Source organism: Ursus americanus, chromosome 18 (assembly GCF_024610735.1).
Source record: "Ursus americanus isolate L20-20 chromosome 18, mUrsAme1.1.p, whole genome shotgun sequence".
In the NCBI taxonomy this organism is placed as follows: Eukaryota; Metazoa; Chordata; class Mammalia; order Carnivora; family Ursidae; genus Ursus; species Ursus americanus.
Genome location: NC_142144.1, coordinates 44,544,929 through 44,572,851, shown reverse-complemented (window position 1 = coordinate 44,572,851; position 27,923 = coordinate 44,544,929). Strand labels below are relative to the sequence as shown.

The window sequence follows — 27,923 nt, the reverse complement described above, 5'->3', positions numbered from 1 at the left end:
TTGTATACCAAGTTCTTGTATATTTTCAGATTTGTTTCAGGGTTATCGTTCTAGGGTCGTTCTTCTTACATCAGACAACACTGCATTTTTTATATTCTTATAATCAATTCCATTTGGTCATAATCTATTATTCTTTTATATATATCTGTATATGATTTGCTAGTATTTTAGCAAGGTTTTTTGTTCTGTGCTTATTCATGAGTGAAATTATGTATAGTTCAGTGTGTTTATGTGGGAAGAGAGTACCTTTATCAAATAGAATTATTAGTGACAAAGAATAAGCAAACAGCAAAAGTTTTCTATCTTCTTAACATAGTACAAAAACATGGGAATTATATGGTCCTTAAAAGTTAGAGTTTTTATTTGTTCATAAAACTGTGGCCAAAGGTTTTTTCCTCCTGTTTGTTCATGGGTTTTCAGGAACTTAAGTTGGCTACCTCTTCTACGATCATTCTGATAATTCATAATTTCTCTGAAAATGGTTGACACTGTGCTTTTACATGCTTACTTGATCTGAGTTTTACATTCACTCATTGCCTTTTTGTCTCATTTGTTTTTTTTTAACCGAAAATGATATTTATGCATTCAACTATTTAAAAGATGGATTTCTCCCCCAAAAGGACCAGATTTCGAAATCATTAATAAATTCTACTGTTTTGTGTTCCCTGATTGATTGCTGATTTTACTTTTATAATTATCTTATTTTCCATGGACTTATTTCTTGTTTTTTCTGATCTCTCCATTTAATGCTTCTCCAGTTCCTTTGCTAAGTGTGAGGGGCTGTTCTCAGCTGTTGAATCCCTACCTGCATTCCTTCAAGAACAGTCCTCTGACTTTGAAGCCATTAACTGTTGGGTGGGGGTCCTTATCGTGCTTTGAGTATCTCTGACCACCCCCCTCCCCCGCCTTCTGACACATCTCTCTGACTCTTCTCCCTGCCTCTTCTTTTTTAAGGGCTCACGTGATTACGCCGAGCCCATGTGGATAACCCAGGATACTTGCTCCATTTAGAAGTCAGTGGATTCAGAACTTTAATTCCATCTTCAAAATCTCCTCACAGCCTACTCCGATTAGTGATTAATTAAATACCAGGTGGGGCGCCTGGGTGGCACAGTGGTTAAGCGTCTGCCTTCGGCTCAGGGCGTGATCCCGGCGTTATGGGATCGAGCCCCACATCAGGCTCCTCTGCTAGGAGCCTGCTTCTTCCTCTCCCACTCCCCCTGCTTGTGTTCCCTCTCTCGCTGGCTGTCTCTATCTCTGTCGAATAAATAAAAAAAAAAAATAAATAAATAAATAAATAAATAAATAAATAAATAAATACCAGGTAATCGGGATTTTGGAGGGACATGATTATAACTTTGCCTGCCAAACATGGCTTTAATTTTTGTTCTCCATTTCAACAGTTTTATTGACGGGCCTTGATAAAAGGCATCATAAATACTTTTTAGAAAGGAATACATTTTTATTCCTCTTTATTTTGTTTACTGGTTTGGACATAAAAGTAAATGTTGTTACTGTAGAAAATTTGGAAAATAAAAATGGAAAAAATCAATCATAACCAACCATAAACCCATCACTTCCATACAGCCACTATTAGTATTCATATTTTTCTCTCATCTTTATCCTCGCATATTCATAAAAGCTGAAGTTCAAACTATATGTGCAGTATTATATTCTACTGCTTAAATTAATGTCAGGTTGGAAGCAATTTCTAGCCCTTAATATTTACATAATTTATATAATTGCCACATAATATTATAGCGAGTGTATATACTGTACTTTTAAAAAGTGTATGGTATGTCGCAAATTTCTCAATATAAAATAACACTGAATTACACACTTTTACTTTGCTGGTATTTTGTATTTCTTTCTGAAATACTGAAGTGTCAAGTTGCGGTATTATGTCAGCCTTTTTTTTTTTTTAAGTATTCCTTATATTCTAAAATATGCTTGTAAACTAATAGGCTTTTAAAATATGAAGTCAGAGGGGCACCTGGGTGGCACAGCGGTTAAGTGTCTGCCTTTGGCTCAGGGTGTGATCCCGGCGTTCTGGGATCGAGCCCCGCATCAGGCTCCTCCGCTATGAGCCTGCTTCTTCCTCTCCCACTCCCCCTGCTTGTGTTCCCTCTCTCACTGGCTGTCTCTATCTCTGTCAAATAAATAAAATCTTAAAAAAATATATATATGAAGTCAGAAAAAAAATAAAAATAAATAAATTAAAAAAAATACGAAGTCAGAATAAGCAGCCGATTATGACTACATGTGTCTATCACTTAAAATTCTATTGCAAATATGCAACAAAAATACTTCTGCAGAGTCATCTTTTCTCATAGTATGGCTCCCACTTCTGAATATACTTGTAGTCTACTATAATAAACTCAATTTACAGAAGTCAGGAAAGGATGGGGTAGTCATTGTTTCTGTTCACCAAATATTTGCTGTTCTCTTTACCGACATCGCCTAAGATTTCACTTCTCTGTGCCGTTGAGTTTGACGTAGTGAGTTATTTGATATGGCCAATTACAGGTCATGTAACTGAACACATGCGTCACTTATTGGTGAAAGCCTAAGAGCTAGTATGTGATTAACCAAACACTTTCCCTGTCCCTCAGGGATTGGCAACGTTCCAGATTGTACTTACTCCACTAGCTTAGGATCTGGAGATGGTACAAGGTAGCAGAGCCCCTAGAAGAGACATAGTGTGAATGAGAAGTAAACCTTTCTTCTTCAAGCCACCAAGACTTTAGGATTATTTGTTGCACAGAGTAATCTCTCCCCATAATCTCCATCATGAGTAGACTGGATACAGATTCTAACCAATAGAAATTAGGACACAGAAATGAGCTCCCACCATGATAAAAATGTAGCATTAATTAGAAACTGTGGTGAGAACACTGTCCATGGAGATGGAAGAATGGTGATCTATGTTATGCAGAATATTTGGTAAAACGCCACATGCAATTTCGTAGAAGGCATACTCTACACCTAATAAAATTGGACAACTAGGGGAGTGAGCTGGGAAACAGAATGTTAGTAACATGCTGGCTGCTATTGGCTCTATATGACATGGTGAGATAAGCTGAAAAATGAACTGGTTGGTTTACGAGCTAGAATAAAAAGGAAATAGAAAGTTCTCTAATTGAAGGGCTGAAGTGTTACAAGAAACGACTACTCCTCATACTTAAACAGTAAAATATGTAATTGAGAAAGAGTTTTGAGCAACAAAGCCTGATTAAAACTCTGCCTTGCAGCTAAAACTAAATTAAGGATATGGCAATAGTGTTAAAAGCTAGTGCTAAAAGCTCTGAGCAGATTTAACATGTGTATTCATTTCCTGTTGCTTCTGTGACAAATTACTACCAACTTGATGGCTTAAAATAATACAGATTTACTTTTCTAGTTCTGATAGTCTTAAATGGCTCTTTCTAGGCTAAAATCAAAGTGTTGGCAGGACTGTGTTCCTTTCTAGAGGCCCAAGAGGATAATCCTTTTGCTTACCTTCTCAGCTTCTAAAGGCTGCCCACATTCCTTGGCTTCTGGCTGCCTTCCACTTCCAAAGCTAGCCATGGCTGGTCAAGTCCTTCTCATATTGCATGAGCTTCCATCAAACTTGCAGAGCTTCCTGACCAACCTATTTTAGACCAACAGTATGAGAAATAAATATGTTTGTTATGACTGAGGAGCTATTTGTTACTGCAGCATAAACCAGCCTATCCTGACTGATACAGAACACAAAGACTTTTGTTTTTTTTTATACTTTGTAAAAGTTCAATCCTGATGTTTCTTTAACTATCTCCTAAGATATATCAATAAGAATTCGTGTACAGGCCTTCTACTTATACATGTTTTTAGGAACACACCTATTGGAGAAAGCAAACTGCATCTTCCCTATTGCCTTCTTCACTTATATCAATCTCCATAAATCGTTAACAGTGACAAAGAGGTGGAGAATTTGTAAGAAAATCAGATTCATTATATCTGGGGTAGCCCTGTCCTTCCTTGTGTCAATCATGATTTCTTAAACATGGATTACTGGCCGTATTTAACTATGAAACAGAAGTTTAAGACTTGGGTCTGTCAGTTGAGCACTTCTTGAAGGCTGAGGTAGGAGGAATGAAAACCCCCAGCCCCATCAAGCAAGCTCCAGAATTGGGTCGCAGGGTCAGGACCTAACTATGTTATCTACAGAGGGAACTTAAGGGTAAATCTCAAATTATCAAAAATCACAGAAACGAAATCTATTATCATGGTGAAATTAAAAACAGTGGGGGAAAGTTATAAAATGTAGGTAACTGCACAATTGCAGCTAAGTAAAAATGCTGCACCAGTGGAGCAAAAAGATGAGAAAGTATAGGGTTCTTGTCATGAACAGAGCAGAGGCAATGGGACTCTATTATCAGGTGCTAGGCACCTGGTCCAGAGGTGGGCTGGTCCAGGTTAAACCCACAGGTTCAGACAGATGGTATCCAAACTCCAGATGTCATCGAAATAACTACTCCGCTCTCTAGTACAACGCTCTACAGTGATCACTTCCGATTGCCAATTAATATCCTGGTACTTCTGTGATTTCACCGGAAAAGACTGGTCTTTATCTGCAATGAAAAATGGATCACAGAAACCAAAAGAAGTAGAGGATTGTCATAAAGAAGAAAGAAGGAGGAGGAGGAAGAAGAGGTGAAGCAGAAGGAAAGGGGAGATGGAAAAGGAAATGAAATGAGTGTTTAAAAAAAATTAAAAGGAAAGAAAAGCTTCATTAGTTCTGGAAATTTAAAGACTAAATTAGGGACACTGCTGAGAGAGCCAAGGGAAGGGACCCAAAAAGGGGCCAAAGCACCCGGAAACGAGAGCACGCAGGTTTTTTGGCGACACGGGCAGTAAGATCTGGCCTGGGAATTAGGAAGACTGTAGGTAGTCACATCAGGGTATCCAGAGCAGACGAAGCTCAGAGAGAAATATCTGCCAGCTAAGCCAGGGCCCAGTTTGTCTTTCGGCTCCTGTTTTCTCAACAGCCAAGAGAATCTCTGTGTGGCCCTGAGCAGTCAGTCAGGCGCCCCTTCCCACACATGGGAAGAGCTTTATTACATCTGACACAAAAAGTAACCAAAGTTCTGAAGAAAACATAAGAACATTTAGTCCTTTCCAAAAGTGCCCAATCGATCTCTCCTTGAGAAAGGGAAAATTTTTAAAAATAAAAACAATTCATCTTGTGCTTATTCCGGGTTGGAATTTAAAATGCCTTGCTTTCCAGTCAATAGCCAGCCTCATCACTAAAGACTACAGCCGCCTTAGAACTATACCTGAGGATTTATTCCAAAGCTGGCATAAAACACCTCATTCCAAACCAATCCCATTTGAACTAAAACTCACTCGAGTCCATACATTGAAGAGATGCAAACACAAAGCTGGCACTCCTTGAACATTTTCAGCGACAACAGCAGAACCCAGTGACTGACGACTTTATAACCCAAGCAAACCTGTCACAATGTTGGTGACACTGCTTTCAGGGGCTTTCTGACAGCATCTCTCATTTGAGATATTTTTCTCAGTTGATTTTTTTTCTGTTTCGTAAAATATTTTAGCATGAAAAGCCTCAAGGCATAAAGACATATTCTTGGGGCCTTCAGGCTTACGGTCGGCCTCCCCCGATGACTTGACAAATCTTTAAAACAGCCGCCATGTTTCGTCATGAGTGCATCATCACGTGCCCCCTGTTCATTTTTCACTTGATTTGGTTTGTGCAGCTCAAGGAGAATGGGAGTCAAAAGATGGGCCAGGAACGCTGTCTGGGAGCGAGATCCATCCCGATGAGCCTCAGTTCTTCATCTGCAAAACAAGTATAATAACACCAGTTCTACCCCCTTTCTTGAGTTTTTAGGGAATACGATGAATATCACAAATTAAGTGCTTTGAAAAGAGAAAAAAACATCACGGAAATGTACCGCATGTGTTATTACTGGTGTTAACGATTTTTCTCTTTGATTATAATTTATGGGACCGAAACCCCAACATAAGGGCTCATGAAACATCTGACGCACATTCCGGCGAGTTCTCATGGACCTGGAAGCCTCACAGGCATCAAAGAGGGCTTATCGCTGTCCAGAGAACTAAGACCTTTAAGACACTGAGGAACTCAGTTATTCATAACCACGGAGGCAGAAGAGAGTGGCTGGTGATGGAAAAGCTAATTTGGTGGCAACAACAGGGAGAAAGCAGGAAGTTAATCTAATCATCTACGGATGCGTCTCAGATTTCAACGTACCCCACACATCACCTAAGAAACACATTAAAATACAAATTCGGATTCAGCAGGACTGAGTGTGCATTTCTAACAAGTTTTCAGATGATGCCTACACTACTGAGCCACGAACCACATGCTGAGAGAGAGAGAGAAGACTGCACAAGGAATTCAGGTGACCAAGAAATCCCAAGCAGTAAGCCACAAGTGATGAACATACAAGCTTTTCAGAGCCTGTCACATACTTCCCCTTCCCAAATGAGATACTCAGTCTTAAAGAACCATGCTCTCCCTCCGTTCCTTCATAAACTGTACATTACATCCACACGACTTGCTACCGTGGTGTCTCAATGCACCAAATGGCTCAATCAGTGAAAAAAAGAGGTGCGGTTACACCTGTGCACAGGAAATTAGGCATAAATCACAGACTACTACGTTTATACGTGTCCTGTGGCCTGAGAGTAAATGTTACTAATGGGCGTGCCTCACACAGGAACACCACCTACTTCTTCAACCAATGCGTATTGCCTTCTGTGTATCCAGCGCGGTGCCAGGAGCTGGAGTTGCAGGAGCGGACAAGAAGACCTACGTCTGCCATCATGACGATGACAAAACAGCATGTACTGGGGGGTGTGGACAAGAAGATAAATCCTAAGGAAACATTAGCAATGCTACTATGGGGGAGAAATCAAGGAGCGGAGCTAGTGGCAGAGGGTACCCACTTTAAACAGGGTGGTCAGAAAAGTTCTCTCTGAGGAGGTTATAGTGCCAGAGGGCAAAAATGTTTTACTACTTTCCATTCAAGTGAAGGTTTCAGACCCTGGCATTGTTTTAGACAGAAAATGACTTCCTCACCACCCACTCTCCCCTTGAGCCTTTGGAGAAATGAGGTTGGAACAGGGAAGCTTCCTCCACCAGGAAATCTGATACTAAATGACCTATCCGGATAGAGGGGTAAAATAGTTTGATGAAATTATTAACAATAAAAATGTCTCCTCAAAATAGATTTGCCCAAAATGATTCTCTAGGTACTGATTTGATTTTTTAACAGGAACCATAATTTGTGTGCCAAGTAGTGTTGAATAATCTTTAATTTAATTGTATTGGGAGGAAATGACTGAATTCATTGGTGATGGAACTCTTTTGGCCCGCATTCATTCAGTCAATCAATATTTATCGAGCATCTACTATGTGTCAGAGAGTACACCAAGTACGTGGAATACACAGGAAAAAAGCGATGAGCCCTTCTCCCAAGAGGCATCCGCCTTAGTGGAAAAAACTGGTCTACTCATTAATTATTTCATCAATTCAACAAATATTTAGTAAGTACCTGTTATGCACCAGAGTTGATTCTAGACCATAAAATACAGCAGTGACTGAGGTTGTCCAAGTCCCTGTGTCACAGCATGTACTTGTTAATCAAGGTCTAGACAGACAATAAAGAAATAAATGAACTAGAAATTCAGATATAGAAAATATGGAAAAGTGCCATGATGAAAATAAAAAAGAATGATGTGATGGTGAATGTGGATGGAGTGGCCTGCCACCTTAGACTAAGTGAGAAGGGAAGATATCCCTGAACAGGGAACAACTGAGCTGACACCCAACGAGGAGTGAAGTCAATCCCAAATCCTAGGGTGGTTCATTCTAGGTATCAGGTAGATAGGAGAGCAGAATGAAAGACGGGAGGATATCAAGTTGGGAGAAGCAGCGTATACAATGACACAAACATATAAAATAACAAGACGTGTTCTGGGAACCACCAATGGGAATTGAGAGCCAACTATGGAATGATAAGGCTCGCATATCAGGCAAAGAAGTTATATGGTGGTGCTGGGGAGCCCTTGACCCACAAGTTTCACAGAGGCCCTCTTTCTTGCCTTGTCAAGTCTTGCCTGTCTGCTGGGTTTCTGAGATAGCTCCAGGTAGGCTGATCAATTCCTCATGCTAATCTTCCCTACTATCATGTATACTTTCTTCCCTATGATCATGTCACATATATATCTTCAAACTATCACTTTTGTACTAAATTGTAATTATCTGTTTCTATATGTACTTTCTCCATTAGCTCGTGAGTTCCTTGAGGTTAGGGACAACGCCCACTTAATTCTGCATGCCCAATACCTGGCACAGAGTTCGGTACATAATATAAGCTCAGCAAATTTTAATGGGAGGTGGACAGATAAATAAATGGGTGGTTGAAAGTTCATAAACTTTTTTTATGTTTCCAGGCCTGAAATCAGGATGTTAGCACTGTTGTAGCATGAGCAAATAGCACTTAGACGAGGTGCACAGCAGTTGTGTCTCTGATATTTTCCTTGAAGTTTCTGATGTTTGTTAATTCCACGGGTTTAGGATTAGTTGCTCAGCTCCACCCAGTCTTGTGATGCTGCCTACATTTAGAGCTTTCTCACTAGTTTTTGACCCATCTCACCGTTGGTATTCTCTAGCCTGCCCACCAGCTCCCTCTAGAGGAAAGTCAAGAATTAGTACTTCGCTTTAATCATCATGACTCTCGATCTTTTACAGAGGCTGATCAGAGTGTCTGGCAACAATTCAATGACTGGTTTGATTCCATGTACCATCCTTCAGGAGGGATCAGTTCACAATCCATCATACATCAGTGTGTTACATACAGATTACTAGTCATCTCTCAGAGTGTCCCTGTCCTGCAGAGTATTCAGCTATAGGGAGAGGCAGAGGCAGAGAGAGAGGGAGGAGGAGAGAAGCAGAGACAATCAAGGATGGAGGAAGGAAGAGATGGATGGAGGGAAGAGCGAAGGACAAAAGAGACTGTATTTCCTTGTCCAGAAGACATATTTACATGTTCACACGTTCATATTTAGCAATGACTGTCCATGACAGTGTTACATAACCTGGGCGTGGCACGGTTTCCAGATCACAGGTCTGAGGAATAAACCACAGCGAATCTGGATGTCACACTGGCTACATCTGGACAGACCAGCAAAGAGGGCACACGGACCTTCAGAGAAGAGGCAACACTTGAAGAAGTGGACAACAGTTCCTAAAGTTCAGATCCCAAATTAGTCTTGAGTAATGGCTGTCTTTTCTCTCTGATAGGAACTGGATGGAAGAAGTCGAGATAGGAAGAGGCATACTCTCAGGAGAGAGATAATCAGGTACCAACCTATTTGTGGAATATCAGTTGGAGGTTGAAAGGAAGGAAAGATTTGGCGTGTGACCCTGAGCAGTATTTAACAAAACTGTCTTTGTGCTTCCGCCCAGCCTCCAGGAACTGATGATGGGTTCCCAGGGAAATAAAAGACCGAATAAGATGGAAAAACAGTGTAATATGTGCAACTTAGAAATATGAGAGGTCAAAGCCATTCTGCTTGTAGCTTAATAGCCTGGTTTAACATGGGAGAAAAGGAATGTCTGTTTCATCAGATAAAAAACAATGTGAGCTTAAGAGAGGCATGTAGGCGATGGTCAGTAAAAGTTCATTTCTTTCCTCCCTCCTTCCCTGCCTCATCGCCATGTAGAGGCTGGAGTAACCACACACACACACACAGGCACACATGCATGAGTGTACACACACACACACACACACACACACACACACACCCCTCCTCAGGAACAAGACCCTAAAATGAGTAACTACTGCATCTTTGGCCTCACAGACGCAAACCTGACCAGTGGTGACCTCTTCTGGGCTGCTTCTCCTTAAGTTTATTTTGGCCAACTGACTATATGAATGAAAGAAATAATGAATAAATGAATTCGTGAATTTCTACCAGTACTTGATGCTCTAAGACATCTTATTCATTTCATCCTCAGCACACGTCCAGAGAGGAACTCTTATCTCCCTTTATAGATGAGGAAACTGATGCTTGTAGAAGTAAGTAGTTTGCTTAGGATCATAACATGGGAACTACAGAGTTGAGATTTAAACCCAGATAATATGATTTGAAGTCCATTTTCTTTTCCTATACAATAAAGCCTAAGTTATAGCTTATTTCACTCAGTCACAGCATCAATCCTACTCATTAAAATATAAATTCGGTTGCAAGAGGTGTCAGGCACTGTTGGATAGGTAACCTGAGTCCATTCTCAAACACCTAATACTCACTGTCTCAGATTCATTGAAGCCAGGAATGGCCAGATACCTGGGTTTTAGCCAAATGATTTGTAAGTTGAAGTTTGCTGGAGTATCTGGAAAGCTTTGCTGTATGATAAAAGAAGTATACATCTCTAGTACTACACCTGCCTTTCTACTTTCTACATGAATATAGGCATGATGTCTGGAGCAGCGGCAACCATCTTGTGACTATCAGGAAAAGGTAAAGAAAATCACAGAGATGCTGTCCCTGACATCAAGCTGCACAAACAAGAGTAGCCAAGTATATTCTGACTCCTCAATGTGTGAGAAAAACAAAGTATTTGTTTAAGTACTATTAAACCTTATTCTTGCAATTACAGGTTAAAAAACAACGGATGCAGGAGAATATCTAGAACACTGTCTCTAAAGTATCCAGACTAGTGAGATAACAGAGAAAAACAACTTTAATTTTCTAATAATAAATATCTATCCTTACACAAAAAGCACATTTTCAAAGTCATAATTTCCTGCTCTGAAAAGAAAAGATCAAACATCATCCATGTTTACATGATCCTAAACTCTGCATAGTATGAATGACAGAAGAAAATTCTTATGAAAATGGAATTAAGGTAAAGACAGTTACTCTGGTTTTTCTAAACAGCATCTAACACATAGTTGATGCTTAATAAGGCTGAGTGCTTAAAATTATGTATCTTATTAGCAACCCATCTCAGTACTATCATTTGGGAAAGTTCTTCCTCTCACAAATCAATATTATGAAGAATCAGACAGCAGGTGGAGGATGTAAAAATGAATCATTTTTCAATAACTTCTTTCAGTGTGGAAGGCTTCATATGTCTAGACATATTTTGCTATTGAATCCCACACTGGTATTTAAGGGGTTGTTTCTCCCTATTGCATACAAAATTACCCTAATTAGAGCAAAGCATTTTGCTCACACGCTGTCTATCGTGAGCAGAGAGTGAAGTCCGTCTGTGCCCTTTCCTGTAGCTCCAGCCAGGACAGCCAACACCCACCTCGGTCACCAGGTAAGGGCTGGGCAGTAAGATGCTCTCTCTTCAGTTTGATGATGAACATAGTAAGTTCTTTTATTTTTAGCATCGAGTGGAAAACTTGTCAATTTCCCACATGGCATTTCATTAAAAGTTTAATATATTATTTAGTAATAAAAATGTGGAGACTAACAAGTAACAAAGCTTTGACTTAAAAATTAATATTAAGGGAGACAAGAATTTGAAAGCACTTTCATGTTCCCTGGTTTCTTGATCATTCGCAGATTATCAGGTGTCTGTGATTTGCAGACTTACATTCATGTCTTATGTGAGAAATTTTCAGAAAGATAAACCCAGCAGGAGAAGAAAGCTTGGATGCATAATCAGAGCAGGGACACACCCGGATCTGAGAGGAGAAAAGGGAACAAAGAAAGAACAAAGGGCGCCAGAAGACCAACTGGCCTGGATGGGGACAGTCACCTGGGTAGGACCAATAATACAGGCTCAGATCAAATGAGTTCTGGAAAATTATTTCAAGGGCGTTTGACAGAGCTCTTGAGATATTCCCCAAAACACAAGCTCATTATTCTGATATGTGCGAGGAGATAATGTTCACTAACAAAAAGGGAGGAAATCGATCTTAGAGTTTCTAACAGGTCACAACATTGCTATGGCACACCTGCTCCCATAGGTATCACGTCGCTGCTCTCCATGTCACTTCATTTAACTTCTCTTGGTCCGTACTTGAAATTACTTCAAATAAGGATAGAACGTTACCCCGGCTTATCTGCAGGTGAATAGGCAGTCTTACCTCTTCCATGTTGCCTCATGGGATTTGGCAAATAGCTACTCTGACTTGTCCAAACGGAGGTCCACGGCTCCACTCCCTCCTTCCCCAACCAAATCACTCCTTCACTCTCTTTGAAGACACTGTTATTTTAAGGACTCTGCTGGCCAACAAGGTGGGATTTCATTGTGCCACCGCATTTCAATCTGGGCTAGTCCACACTGGAATATTGGGAAGTGTTCAGGATTCGGTATCACGGGTCATGGATCTAAATCCTAGCTCTGAAATTACCAGCTGTATGAGTACAGGGAAAGTACTTTGCCTCCTTGAACCTCAGACTCCCTTTTAAAACTGGGGTCTTGATACCTAACTCACAGGACTGCTGGAAGGTAGAATGGGATGGTTGGTGGGAAAGTGCCTGGCTGACAGTGGGGTCCAAAGTAACCCTTCATCGGATCTGAACTGTGTATGGAAAGCAAAAAAACAGGAACCCAGTAACTTCCTGGCACCCAGGGACTTAACTGTGCCATGCGTGAGAATACAGATTCTTTTATGTTTATATATGCATTGCTACAAAAACAAAAAAAACAAAAAACGCAAAGAAACCCCACCTGACCAATGCCACATATCCACCTAACAGCCCTGGAATGACTGACAGATAGCAGTGACCTTCTCCCAGGAAATCACAGATTTTCAAAACAAGCACTTTTTAAAATTACATAAGTATGCAGTATGAATCAGAAAAGCATGAGGCTGTGTTTGCTTGTTTGATCAACATTTCATTTCCTGTAGTTTCCATCTTTTTGCTGCTGGCCTGCTATCTCCCTCAATAGGAGAAGAAGGCTACTGGGATGTTTGTTAGAATCGTCTGCTTAAGGTTCTTTGACAGATCACATGTTTGACTTAATTAAATAATGTCCCAATTAATTGATTTGTTTGTAGACATTCTTAATTTAGTAAACGCTGAGCAGAATGCTAAAAATACCATTATATTTCTGACAGAGGCACTACTAAAGTCTGATAATTGATAGCTTTGCTGTTTTTTCTGATGGCCTGAAAAGCTTTTAAAGCTAAATTCTGTAATCATGTTCGTCTTTGGAAATTAGTTTTGTGAAACCACACATTTAGTTCTTGCTGAGAAATCTCATTTTAGTCATTTTAACATAATTTATAATGCATAAACTAAATTAGCTTTTGTAGCTAAGCCAGCACATTTTTCTTTAATTTTTATCTCATCCTAATATATTTTTGACCTTGAAAACTGTAATGTCTGTTGGATATTGAAGCCTCTGAACAAAGAAAATCATTTCCATTCCATCACTATGGTTACACTTTCTTCGCTCTCCAGCACTGAACAGCGCTGAAAGTGTTGAATCTGGATTCCTCAGGAGGGCAAGGGGAACTTCGCGTAATATCATTTAGGCCCGATTAAATAAACACATATACATAATGGAACCCAGGAAAGGAGCAACTGCTTCACTCTGTTTACACTGCCTACGATAGGACTAATGGTAAGGGGCAACGCATCACCCGCTGTTACTCGCTTGAGGTTCTGTTGTGTGTGGTTTCTCCCCAGGCAGTCATACATACATATTCGTCTCGAAAAACACAGTCAAAATGCCAAGCAGCTCCTAACACCTTCGGTCCTCCTGAAGTCAAAGCGGCTTCATCCCTTTCGAACGCCAGAGAACTTCGAGGGTGAATCATACAGCTCCTTGTCCACCAGAGACGTGTTTCAAATGTGCTGGCGACATGTCTCTCACCATCCTAAAATGGCTTTGGCTGCCCTACAAAAGCAAGAGAAGGAACTGGTCATTCAAACAAATGCTATTCTTGCTGCCTGCGATAGGAAAAAAACCCACAACAAACCACAACTCTTCTTATAGAGGGCACCACTTGGTAAAACGTTGCTTGAATTTCTTTTATTACGTGGCTGGTTCATCATGTTAACTACAATAGGTTTTGTGGTTTTTTTCTTCTTAGGAGTTCATGTATCAATGGCATCTTGCAGAGAACTGTTGGCAATAGTCAGTATCTTCAAGTGGCCATAAGGGCTCGAAAGAGTATATTCCAATCAGTGTTGTGGCAAATTAAATCCATATAAGCTGAAACGTAATGTCTCATTCCTAAAATTCATATGCGAACAGATTTCCAGCTACCTTGATTGGGTTGTGCAAAAGCAATGCAGAGCTATTAATTTCAGCAGCAAATGATTTTTAAAAGTGGGGTAAGGGATCGAAAACCGGGGATGTACTGTATGGTGACTAACATAATATAATAAAAAATCATTATTAAAAAAAAAAAAGTGGGGTAAGGGGGAAAGACTTAGCGATATGCTGGAGCTCAGGTAGAAACAAACTCTACATCTGTAATAGCTTTGGGTACAGGGACCACCGTAATCACCCCTGTGGCCTGGCAGAGGGCTTGCCCATACTCAACACGCAATAAATGTTAGTGGCATAGAAGAACAGGTAGAGGGATGAGCGGCTCATGGTTTTATAAGATCTAAAGATTCTTTGATGGTGGGACACAGCGCACGGACACTCGGATAGACGAAAGGCAGAAGTCATTGTGACTCAGGGTTCCAAATGAGGGAAGGCTGCCAGGCGGGGTTGCACCCAGGACAAGGTAACAGCAAGCTGGGGCTAAAGGGGGCAGTTTATGAATGGCAAATGGAATGGGGTTCCATCGAGGCACCCTGGACTCCTGCGGATTGGCTAATTTGAATAGCTCTGTAGGCTGCAGGGCAGAGGGGTTGGTGGGCTGGTACCTGGCCCCTGGGTCATTAGGGCTGGCGCATAATGGCCTAGGGGCCCCAGAGTGTGAGGACCTGATGGGGGAAGTGACTGGGGTATGGATTTAATCAGCTGCTCAACGATGGGGTCTGACTTGCCTGTAGCCAGGGCCTCAAAACCTGGATCAAGATGGCTTTTTTGTTGTTGTTGTTAAGAAAACTCCATTATACTCACTTGTCCATAGAAGGAGAAATTCAGTCGAAATTCAGAAAAGTATTCCATGTCATATAAAAGCAATTAAAATGTCAATAAAGTATCACAGGAGGTGTTTAACAAAAGCTAACGAGACCCTCACTTGTACTAACTATAAACATAATTTCTAAATAATTTATTGTAAGTCTCTTAGCAGGATCATCAAGTTTTCATAACCTAGCTTTGGTGGGTAAAAGACCACAAAAGATTAAAAAGGCAGCTCACAAACACTTTGCATACTTTAATAGCCTCAAATATTTTCCTATAATGCACCAGGGTCAATTCTGTACACGGGCTAGAACACGTATATTTTTAAAGCAAATGTAGCAGGGACTGTCCAAGTTCAGGAGGGACTGCCATCATACAGCATGCTGCATCAGAGGCAGAAATCACAAGCCAGCTGTGGCAGACAATAATAATCCTCCAAAGATGTCCCCACCCTAATCCCCAGTGAGTATGTTATGTTACATGACAAGGGAAATTAAGGTTGCTGCTGGAATTAAGATTGCTCATCAACTGACTTGAAAATAGAGAGATTATCCCGACAGGCCCAATGTAATCACAAGGGTTCTTAAGAGTCAAGGGAGACAGAGGGGAAGTCAAAGAGATGGGAGGGCAGAAGGGCTTCACCCACCATTGCTGGCTTGGAAGAGGGGGTGGGGCGGTGGGGCCAAGTCCTAAGGAGTGTGGGCAGCCTGTAGATGTTGAAAAGACAAGGGAATGAGTTCTCCCCTCCAGCCTTCAGGAAGGAGCAGTGCCCTGCAGATGCCTAGATTTTAGCCCAGTGAGACTCACGCTGGACTTCTGACCTGCAGAACTATAAGATAATACATTAGTGGGTTTTGAAGCCACTATATTTGTGATAGTTTTTTTATAGCAGCAAATATGAAAAGACCAACCAAACTCCCAAAGCGTAAAATCACTGCTTCTTTTCTTCCAGATTCTCTTCACCCAAAGTTTTGTTTACTGAGGAGGAAGCAACCCCTCAATGATTTGTCCAAGGTTCAGCTGACTTTTGCTTTCGCTGAAATATTTGCATGTTTCATATATAATTCAGGACCACCTCATTCTGAAGGCATTCTTCCATTAAAGTACCATCCTTCATTCTCAACTATCACCTCTCTTTGAATATTCATAGTTAAAAATAAAATCTAAACCTATTTTGTAAAAAGTGACACTGGAAGAGTGGCAGCTTGCCTCTCAGACCACAGTATCTACTCTGAGGCCTTCGAATGCCAGATAACATTCAAGGAAGACAGCCATACATTCTGCTATTAAAGTAATAATTATTTTACTTTCCTTCGTCATATTCATTCTTATATACTCAAAAGAATACACCTCACACTAATCGTCTTAGTTAGATGTGGAAGATACCAGAATTTACACCATGTTTTGAAGGGAACACATTGAAGAGTGATGCCAAAGTGGTTTCAAGGTCAGTGTTAAAGGGTTTGACGGGACAGGACAGTGGTGAGAAAAATGCAAGTGGCTGAGTTGTAGCGTGGATCCTTCATGGGCACGCATTATTTATTCCACGCTGCTTACCACAGTTTATGGGTAAATATCGAGCGGTGCATAATCTAGAGAGCAGATCACTAAGGAGACGGTGAGATCAAAGCGAATGTCCATCCAGCTTCGCTCCCAGGTACCAGTGGGCCCTTTTCAGGGAACCTCCCTCTGTTTTTATACGACCTCGCCCTGTTTTCCTGCGACCTTCCTCTGTTTCAATAGCTAAATCAAAATGCTTCTGTATCTTGCAGGGACACCCTATTCCCTTTACTCCCCATTTGTTTCCCTTAATGGAGTTTTGATTTTTTGATCTATCTCTTCTGCTTTTTCCCTTTCTGAGTTCAGAAAGCTTGGGTATCTGATTTCCCCCCTCTCCTTTTTCTCTCTTATCTTTCCAATCTGGTTTTTAAATGTCCCTTTTAGTCAAGGGTCTTTCCGTTTTTATATTGGGCTTGTGGTATGTCCCCCTCTCTTGAGAGGAAAGTTCCTTAAAAATTCACTTTGTCACTGTTGTTTACATTTGTTGTTGTTTTTAATAACAAAACTTTGTATTTCAGAATAATAAATCTCCAGATAATAAAATCTCCAGAGGCAAATTTGGTTCCTCATTCAGCATCTTTTCATGGAGTACCACCTCACTTCATGATAAACTTCAGGGAGCAAAGATAGAAGATGAATAAGGCAGTCATTACCCTCAAGAAATTCACCCATCAGTAAAGAAGAAAACAACTCCAATACAGAAAATAACTCAAGGAATGCGATGACGGATTCCCGGAGGACCTGACATACGGCACTCTATGATGCTCTGCCCCTCCTTCCTCACTGTCATTCCTGAACATTCCCAGTCGTGCATCTCAGCCCAAACCCCCTCACCAAAGAGAAAGGAAACTAAGCAGGCATCCATCCCACTACTATCCCACAAATACCTGAGCTTTAAATAGGTCATCAGAAAGGAGGATAGGGAGGGGCGCCTGGCTGGCTCAGTCCGTGGAACACAAGACTCTTGATCTCGGGGTCGTGAGCTTGAGCCCCATACTAGGGGTGGAGGCTGCATAAAAATAAAATCTTTGAAAAAAAATTAAAAAAGGGAACAGGCAGTACTTAAAGCACACGAAGTACTCTTGAGACCATTCTTGGTACACTCACAATGCCACAGCACCCTCTGAAGCCACTGAAAACTAGCCCAGGGCAGACACAAGGAGGTGGAAACATGGCAACAAGTGAATTCTGACTACCTGGAACCTTCCATTAATAAAGAAATTTATTTACTTCACACTGAGAAAAAAACTGTTTCTAAGCAAATCTCAGAGAATCTTCATCGATCCTTTTCATCCGGAAGGCTTTTCCTCCCTTCCTACATTTTTTTCCTCACTTTCCCCAAATCATCTCAAGGCCATCTTCCATGCCTCTCTTTGACACTGCTCTTTCAGTCAGGTCACTAACTGATGCTAATTCTACCTTAGAGATGCCAAATCTATCCTTCCTTTAAATCACTAAGTATAGTTTCGTTTGATGGCTGGAATACAATGTTTTCATTGTCTTGTTGGTGGTCATTTGGGCTATGTCAGTTTGGGGCATTAATAGAGTGGCAATGAATATTTGTATAAAAGTCTTTTGTGGACATATGTTTTCATTTGTCTTGGTGAAATACTTAGGAGCGAAATTATTTGGTCATAAGATCGAAGCATGTTTTAATTGACAAGAAACAGCTGGTTTCCAAATTGGTTGTACCGTTTTATATTCCTGCCGGCAATGGAAGAGAGGTCTAATTGCTTCACATCCTGGCTAACATTTAGTGTTAGCAGCCTTTTTAAAATTTAAGCCATCCCAGAAGTATAATGATACTTCCATACTAATTTGCATCCCCCTGATAACTAATAAAGTGCAATTTTTCAAGTGTTTATTGGCCATTTATATATCTTCCCTGAGTCAATAATCACATTGACTATAGAACCGTTTGTCTCTTCCTAAACTCTCTATTCTGTTGATAAACCTTAAAGATCTATCGTTAACCGCCATCACACTTTCTTCATCAGTTTAACTTCATGATAGGTTCTGAAATCAGGTAGTATATATCTTTTAACTTGTTTCTCCCCTTCAAGATTTTGTTTCCCTTTTTTTTTTTAAACTATTCTAGGTCCTTTGTATTTCCAAATAATCTGAGAATCAGCTTGCCAATTCTTAGAAGAAAAAAAACCTTGGGATTTTGAGATAGCACTGAAAATCTATAGAAAAATTTAGGAAATTTTACATCTTAAATTTACATTATTAATCCTCCAATCCATGATCTTTAGTTTGCTCAGTAATTTTTTCAGTTTTCAGTGAGGAGTTCTTGCACATACTTACATCTAGTTACTTGATGTTTTGATGCTGTTGCAAGCAGTGGGTTTTTTCAATTCAATCTTCAAATGATGTGTTGCTATTACGTAGAATGCAATTAACTTCTCTGTATCAACACTATATTCTGTGGTCGTATGTTGGTTCTAGGATCTTTTTTGATAAATCCCATGAAATTTTCTAGGTATACATTTATATTGCCATTTTTCCTTTTGTATGTTTTTTATTTTTGCTTTATGACACTAACCATTACTTTGAGCACAAGGTTGAATAGCATTGGAGTAGCCTTTTTTGTCTTGTTCCAAAATCATAGGGAAAACAATCAGTCCTTCACCATTAAATATGTTAACTGTAGGTTTTATCAGATTGAGAGACCTCCTACTATTCCTACTTTGCTGAAAGTTTTTATTATAAATGGGTGTTGAATTTTATATTTTTTCCTGCATTTTAGATTATCACATAATTTTTCGTCTTTAATCTGTTAATGTGACATATCCCTTTAATTGATTTCATTAATTTTATTAAATTGATTTAAATCATTGATTTTCAAATGTTGAAACAATCTTGCATTCATTTGTGAGATAAATCCCACTTTGTTATATATACTATCTGACTATATATTTCCAGATTCTATTTCTAATGTTTTGTCATACACACACACACACACACACACACACACACACACACACACACGTTAATGCATGATATTGGACTGTGACATCAAGGCTATGTTCACCTCATAAAGTTGAGTAGCATTTCCAACTCCTTTTTCTGAACAAGTTTTTGTAAAACCAGCAATATTTCTTTCTTAAATATAAGTTAAAGTTTTCCAGTTAAATAACCTATATCTGGAATTATAGGAAGGTTTTAAATTATAAATTTAACTTATTAAAATTCAACACAGTTGTAGTGTTATTGTTTTTTCATTTCATAGCATAAATATAGTATTTTCTTACTAATTTTTAATGTCCACAGCATCTGTAGTGATGGCCCCTTCTACATTTCTGATATTGGTAATTTGTAATTTCTATTTTCTTTTTAAAATTTTTATCAGTACAGGGGTGGCTCAGTCGGTTAAGTGTCTGACTCTTGGTTTTGGCTTAGGTCAGGATCTCAGGGTCATAGGATCGAGCCTCTCTGTGTCAGGCTCCACACTCAGTAGCGTGTTCACTTGAGATTTTTCTCCCCTCCCTTCCCTCTGCCCCTCCCCCAGCTCTCTCTCTCTCTCTCTCAAATAAGTAAATATATCTCTAAAACAAACAAAAATTAAATAAAATTTTTATCACTGCAGCCAGGGCAACTGTTCTCAACTAGGATTCCACAAAAGAATTTAAGACCTAATGCTCTAAAGAACCTATTATATAAAATGAAGTAAACTTTTTTCTATTGATCTAAAATAGTACTGGCTATGTAACTTACTTAGAAGAATAGAGAAAATGGTCCAATAATATTCTCTAAGTCTAATTCTCTTGCAGAACCCCAGTTGAGAAAGATAAATTCTCAATTTTATTCATCTTTTCTGATAATCAATTTTTTGTTTCACTGATTTGTTCTATTATCTGCTCATTTTCTGTTTCATTAATTTCTATTATTTCCTTCCTTCTCTGCACTTTGGGTATAATTTCCTTTGCTTTTTCTATCTTCCTAAGGTGCAAATATGGATGGCTGATTTAAAACCATTCTTCTGGGGCACTTGGGTGGCCCAGTAGGTTAAGCTTCTGCCTTTGGCTCAGGTCATGATCCCAGGGTCCTGGGATTGAGCCCCACATTGGGTTCCCTGCTCAGCGGGGAGTCTGCTTCTCCCTCTCCCTCTGCTGCTTCCCCTGCTTGTGCTCTGTCTCTAATAAAATCTTAAAATAAAACCATTCTTCCTTTAAATATAAGATTTGCCATTATAAATTTCCATCTAAACAATGTTTTACCTGCACCCCACAAACTTTGATACTTTGTTTTTATTGCCATTTAGTAAAATATTTCTTAATTACCCTTGTAATTCTTTTTATTTGGTGAATATATTATTTAGAAGTATGTTTCTTATTCCAAATATTTGAGAACTGTGTCAATATTTTGTTATTGATTTCTAATTTACATCTTTATGGACAGAAAATATGCTCTATAAGATTTCGATAATGTTAAATTTATAAACACATTTTGATGGTCCAGCAAATTGTCTCCCATGATAAATATCTCGTGTACCCTTGAAAAGAAAGTGTCCTCCAATTGTTGAATAGTGTGCTATAATTATCTTTTAGATCAGGTTGGCTGATAGCAGTGTTTAAATCTATATCTTTACAGCTTTTAGTCTATTTGTCAAATCAGTTACTGAGAGCAAAAGTGTTAAAATGTCCAACTCTTATAATGGATATGTCTATTTTGCTTTCAGTCCTATCACTTTTTGATTTATATGTTTTGAGGCTCTGTTATAGATGAGCTCACATTTAGGATTGTTTTGTCTTAATGAATAATAATTAATTCATTATTTACATCATCATGAAATCTTCTTTATCTCTGGTAATACTCTTTTCCTTGAACTCTACTTTGCCTATCCTTGACACAATTACTGCATCTTTACTATGGTCAATGACTTTTTTCTCTTTTAACCCATCTATGTCTTTGTGTTTAAAATGCATCTCACATAACTTATCAGCATGGCTGAAATAAAAAATAGTGACAACATTAAATGCTGGCAAAGATGCGGAAAAACTGGATCACTCGTACATTGTTAGTGAGATTATAAAATGATAAAGCTACTCTGGAAAAGAATTTGACTGTTTCTTATAAAACTAAACATGCAACTCCCATAGAACCCAGCAGTTGCACTGTTGGGCATTTAGCCCAGAGAAATGAAAACTTATGTCCACACAAAAAACCCTGTACATGAATGTTCACAGAAGATTTATTTGTAATAGCCAAAAGGGGGAGACAATCCAGAGGTCCTTCAATGGGTGAACAGTGAAATAAACAGTGATACATCCACATCATGGACGACGACTCAGTAATAAAAGGAACAAATCATCAATACATGCAACAACTTGAATGTATCTCCAGGGAATTATGTTGAGTGAAAAAAGCCAATCCCCAAAGATTGATGACTGTATAATTTATTACATTCTTGCAATGACAAAATCACAGAGAATAGATTAGTGGTTGCTAGGGGTCAGGGATGAGGGGGCTGGAAGGGAGGTAGGTGTGGCCAAAAAAAAAAAGAGCAACAAGTCTGCTAATTTCAAGCTCGGTGTTATTTCTGGGTCTGTTGCTATTGACTCATTTTTCTCCTGGTTAGGTGCCACATTTTCCTACTCCCTCACATGTCTTCAAACAAATTATGTATACTCCATTATGGATTCTATGCTGTTATATAAGTCTGAATTTTAAGATGGTTGTGTTTTGTTCTAGCAGGCACTTAATTTATTGACAGATCAACTTTGTCCTATCAAGGCTTGCTTTTAAGCTTTTTAATGACGACTCTCGAGTAGCCCTTCTTCTAGAGCTGGAGCAACCCTACTCTTAAGATGTACATTTCCTGGGGTCTCAATCAAATGTCCAGGGTGTTTATGAGGTCCCTTCACGCTGGATGGTTCTAGCTCCATCTTCCTCTCCCGTGCAACCTCCAAGATTTTGTTCAGTTCACGGTTACCCAATAGCTGTTCTCTGCCTAATCGTACCGAATCTTGATCTAAGCCTACACAGCTTTCTTTTCACCCGAAACCTCCAGGGGACCCCTGCTGCAGAGTTCTGAAGTCACCTTACGTGTGCAGCTGCCTGCTCCTCGGGAACCTGACCTATAACTTCCTGCTACCTCAGCAGCCCCCACTCTCTTCTCTCCTGCCTCCACCCAGTGAAACCACTACCTGAAAAAGAGACACTTAAAAAAATAAATTACACTCAACTTGTTTTCAGTTGGGCTTCACTTACTTGTGGTGAAGTCTGAATGGGGGTCCCAGGCAGAAAGCTGCAGTGAAATATGGTGTTTGCTGACCTCAAGCATCACAGCCCCGTGCTATCTGTTGCCCAATGTGTGAAAAGTTTATTCAGACACTCGGTCCAGCTTTACAGTTCTTCACAGCAGAAAGGTTCAGTCCTATGACCATTTCTGCACAATGGCTGGTACCGCATCTCCACTTAAATATGCTTTATTTCATTCTTATAATAACTTCATGAAATCAATACACTTAAACCATTTCCTGGCTAAGAAGTAAGACCAAACTCAGATAAGTTAGACACTTTGTGTTATTCTTTAAGCCCCTCAAGGGTAAAAGCAAATTTTATTCACGCTGTTCTTCATTGTACTTTACTCGGTCCTTTGCACACAACAGATGCTGGATAAATAAACTAGCATTTTGGTAGGTGCTATTTTCAACATTACACACATGAAAAACCTAAATCACAAATTGGGGAAAGAGGAAGAAACAGAGCTTGGATTTGCAAACTACAGATCATAGGCCCCAAGTGACCCACATGTCTTTTTTAAATAAAGTTTTATTGGAACACAGCCATACTCATTCTTTTACATATCGTCTCTGGCTGCTTACATGCTATGATGACTAACTTGAGTAGTTAGGCCTGCAAAGCCTAAAATATTTACTATCTGGTCTTGGGCTGAAGTTTGCCAGCCCCTGATTTAGTGTATCTTATATGCCAGGCAATCTGCTCAGCACTGTAACATACTTTTCACCTCATTAAATTTCCCGGTCGTGTTGTGAAGTAATAAATAATGCCATTATCCAGATGTGGACTCTGAGACCCAGAAAGGTAACTTGTCCCAGGTTTTATGGCTCGTGAGCGGCAGAGCACACATGTGAATTCTGATTTGTCAGACTCTGACACCTATGCTTTTTTTTACTTCCAACAGTCAGAGAACCTTGACAAGAAATGGAAGATGCTAAGCGGGAGGGCCCTTTTTGTGATTTGCATATCATCACATATGGGCAAGTGGGACTAAAGCTAAAGTAAGCTGAAGAGCTGGCTTTATAGTCTATAATAAAAATAGTTAATACCATTACTGTAAGAAGTGGTTTATATGTTAACCCCTGCACTGATTAAGAGTTATGTGCATGTGGGGTGTGGGATACATATGTTGTGTGTGTGTGTTAATATATATCTCATAAATACATAGTTATATATATGTATGTAGATATGTGTGTGTGTATATATATATATATAAAATTTGGTTTTATTTCTTCATATTCTATGAGGATGTCATTTTAGGTACAGAAAGAAATGCTGAGTAGGTTTATATCACAAGATGGTAACTAGTAAAGCCAAGTGTTCAACTTGGTTTTCCTAACTCACTACTGCTCTGTGTATACCTGCTTTCCATTCTTTCCCAACTCTCCCCTAGGTTCATGACCTCAAACACCATCCCAGGGCATGAGGAAGGAGAATGTCTCACAGATCCTCTCTGGTCACACAAAGTACCAAAGGCCCACTTGTCAACAGCTCTTCTGGGCTTCCTTGGCAACCTTCCAGCCCTCATTCCCAGCCCTGTCAAGATGTGATGTGGGTTTTTTTCCCCTCTCTTGTTAAGTGCTCTAAGCTCTGAGCCATCATCATTTAATTTTAGATTATCTTCTGATTTCCTACGTGGGCCGAGAATGAGAGTAGTCTGGGGAAAAAATGGTAGTGACAATAAATGAGAAGGGAAGCATTTGTGAAAATCTTTTTCTTCTTTTCAAGAAGAGCTGTACTAGTGTTTTGTATCAACATGACTCCTGCCTTCAGCTGTAACAAAGTTAGAGAAAATGTTGGTGCTATAAACTGAGAGTTCAGGAGGTAATTCTATTGACCCAGTCTTTTCAATGGGATTGGTATTATAGGTTTCCCGCATAGAAAACAGTGCAGAAATATTTCTAAAGTAATTTCATCTATGCCAGTAGCCCTTTCCTCCCTCCTTATGCCTCTTCTTTTTCCCAAGGTGTTCCTAAGTTCTTCGATCTCCTGGTGTCTTCTGTTCATGCTCTCCTTCCAAACCTCGGCAACTTCCTGTGGTGCCTGAGATCAAATCACTCAGGGGGCAGAGGTAGGGACATAACTTACCATTTGCCAAATTGGGTTTTCTTATAACTGGTTCAAAAGAGAGCTCTCTCATAATAGACAGACCAATAAATGTTATACAGACACAGAGAATGTCCAATCTACAGGACAACTAAGAGTCTGATGAAACAGAAGATGCCATGTCTATAGACCATTTTCTTGGAGGAGTTTTGTTCAAGGGATACAGGTCACAGTCACCATCACGGGTGCTCCCAGTAGGTTATTTTTAGAGATGTTCCAAAGGTAAGAAATGGCAGGGAGAAAGCACGTAAAACCTGAATGCAAATGCGACATCTTCTATAGCCAGCCAGAAAACTCGAGGCGCTTTAGGATTCTGCAGTCATGTCTTCAATAGACACCACACTACATTCTATCCCAAAGGGAGCAGGATTGGGACTGACAGCCGAGGGGAGACCAAGGAGTCGAAAAATCACAGCAAAGGAGAAGTGAACCACTAAGTGGGACAACAATCCCACAGGGGCTAGGAAGCTGGCCACCATTTCAACTACGTCTTCAACCAAAGTTTTTAATTGAGTCTATTGAGAATTTTCTTTATTCCTTGTGGGGATACATCCTTGATTTTCTAACAGCAGTTAACAAGAGCAATTGGGTTCATTTTAGAACCAACAGCTGGAACACACCAGTTCCATAAAGCAAGAGCTAACTGTCCTTCCAATTTAAGTCATCATACAGAAGCTTCCACCATGCCCTTTGGATTATGCCTATTCTGAATCCGCTCGCTTCCTTGCAGCTTGCCCATTTCCATAAATGCCATCTTCCCTGTCATCCAAACCTTAACTTTGCTTCCCTTTGTCCTTCATTTCCCGAAATCCAGCCCATTGGTGGATGCTGGCCTTACGGACAGCATCGGCAGCTGCTCAGACTTACCTAGAGAAGCAGCAGCTGTCAAAGACGACGCCAACGTCATCAGTTAATGGTCACTTGACCACCTTTTCTCCACTCCGTCTGAAACGCCTGTGAAAGAGGGAGGGAAAGACTAAATGCGTACATCATGCTCTTCTTCACTGCAGGTTACCTGCCTTAGGTTGTTGGGTCTGAGATGGAGAAAGCGAAAGAAATGAGATTGGAATCTGAGACTTACATGGCCTGGGCTTTGCCCTGACTATAAAGGCCTAAAAAGCAATGGAATCCTCTTAAAATGTTAATAGAGGACAAGAATGGAGGAAATTGGCAGAGCATGTTTAAGATGGCGACTGAAAGACGAGAAGGCACTGCACATCTTGTGAGTATGTTTTTGCATCTCTAAAAGGACTACAGCCTCCACCTTCTGCACAACCATCATGATGACGACTCAGGATAACGCCTAGCCAGTGACCAGCACGATACCGGACGCGGTAAGCCTCAACGCATCATTCTATTGTTACCACATTTGATTACCTATCATGTCTGTTTCTTTCACTGCCATCAATTCAAAATTTATGGCTCTTCTTCAGGTCCCCCATTATGAATCCATCCCCAACTACATTTGAGAGTTTCAAGTATTTGAAAGTGATTGTCAGGAGGGGAAAAAAAGGTGGACATTCTGGATAGCTCTCACAAGGCAATTTTGTACAGAAATAAAAAGAAACAGATTTTTACTTCAGTATCTGAAATAGGTTTCCAACAATTTAAGCTAATCGATAACAGATTAGAAACCGTGAACTCAATCTCCACAAATAGGGATACTGCTGAATGTGCCGCATAACAGCATATATAAGCTTTGGTAGCTGATCGATGGAGCTTTAAATCCCGAGTCCACCACCTCCTGGCAGCAAGAACCCTGGCCAAGTTGTGTAATGTCTCTCAGTCTGTTCCTGCCACGTGAAAACCAGTCTTAATAATACCCATGGTGTCGCGGTTGTTCGGGAGATTCAGTGTTCTAAGAATTTCCACCACCGAAACAAAACACCGTCATGGCCTCCCTGGGGACCGAGGTAACAAAGATAAGGACTGAGGCCTGTTGGACTCATAAAGCCTTAGGAAGGTGGGGAGGCATCATGGTGCCTGCCAGGACTACGGAAGCTGGCAAGACAATGGCCAAAGCCCAGACCAGAAAACGGTGTTTTGACACAACCTTTTAAAGACAAAAATCTCTTCTTACACTTGCCAAGATTTCATGATATCCTCGAATAGAAGCCCCCACTACAACAATATCCCACCCCAACAACTGGAGAACAGGGGTGGGAGCTTTTCAGAAAGAAGGAGAGGACATAATGCAAATGGGAGGTTGCTTCCTTTCTAGATGCTCCAGATGTTAGGAAAAGTTCTGGAAAGATTCGGGTGCTGTGTACAGTTACTTGGAATAACAGCGCTCTCTGCAACTTCTCTTACCGATATGTCTAGGTGATAACCGGTTTTACCACAATCCTGCATTTCCCACCTTTACTGAGATATAACGGACACCCAGCATTGTGTAAGTCTGAGGCGCGTGATGTGTTGATCTGGTGCGCTTCTCTACGGCAAAATAATTACCACTGTGGCGTTTGCTAACACCTGCGTCATGTCACCTAATTATCATTTCTTTTTTGCGGTGAGAACATTTAAGATCTGTTTTAGCAACTTTCAAGTAAATAATAGACTATTATTACCTATAATCACTATGCTGTACATTAGATCCCAGAACTTACTCATCTTATAAGTGGAAGTTTGTACTCTTTGACCAACATCTCCCCTCTCCCCCCACCCCAGCCCCTGGTAACTATTATTCTAGTGTCTGTTTCTATGAGTTCGGCTTTTCTTAGGTTCTACATATAAGGGATATCACACAGTATTTGTCTTTATCTGTCTCATTTATTTCATTTACCATAATGTTCTCACGAACGGCAGAATGTACCTCTTCCTCATGGCTAAATAATATTCCATTTATTGGGCTGTTTCCCTATTTTGGCTACTGTGAATAATGCTGCAGGGAGCTTGGGGTAAAGGTATGTCTTCTAAATCCTGTTTTCATTTCCGATGGGTG

The 27,923-nt window shown here is 40.0% G+C and overlaps 1 long non-coding RNA gene across 25 annotated transcripts in view; it reads right to left on the bottom strand.

Annotated features, from left to right (window-relative positions):
- Positions 1-27,923, bottom strand: part of LOC123781360 (uncharacterized) — a 355,277-nt gene that overhangs the window by 173,316 nt on the left and 154,038 nt on the right. For 18 of the 25 annotated variants that reach the window (XR_015727475.1, XR_015727477.1, XR_015727473.1 and 15 more), the window contains 4 exons: positions 25,850-25,936; positions 15,717-15,777; positions 13,686-13,882; positions 3,499-5,823 (listed from right to left, as the gene is read on the bottom strand). This is a non-coding gene — a long non-coding RNA (uncharacterized LOC123781360). The remainder of the gene's footprint in view (positions 1-3,498; positions 5,824-13,685; positions 13,883-15,716; positions 15,778-25,849; positions 25,937-27,923) is intronic. The other 7 variants (XR_015727472.1, XR_015727479.1, XR_015727484.1 and 4 more) reach the window with 7 other exon arrangements.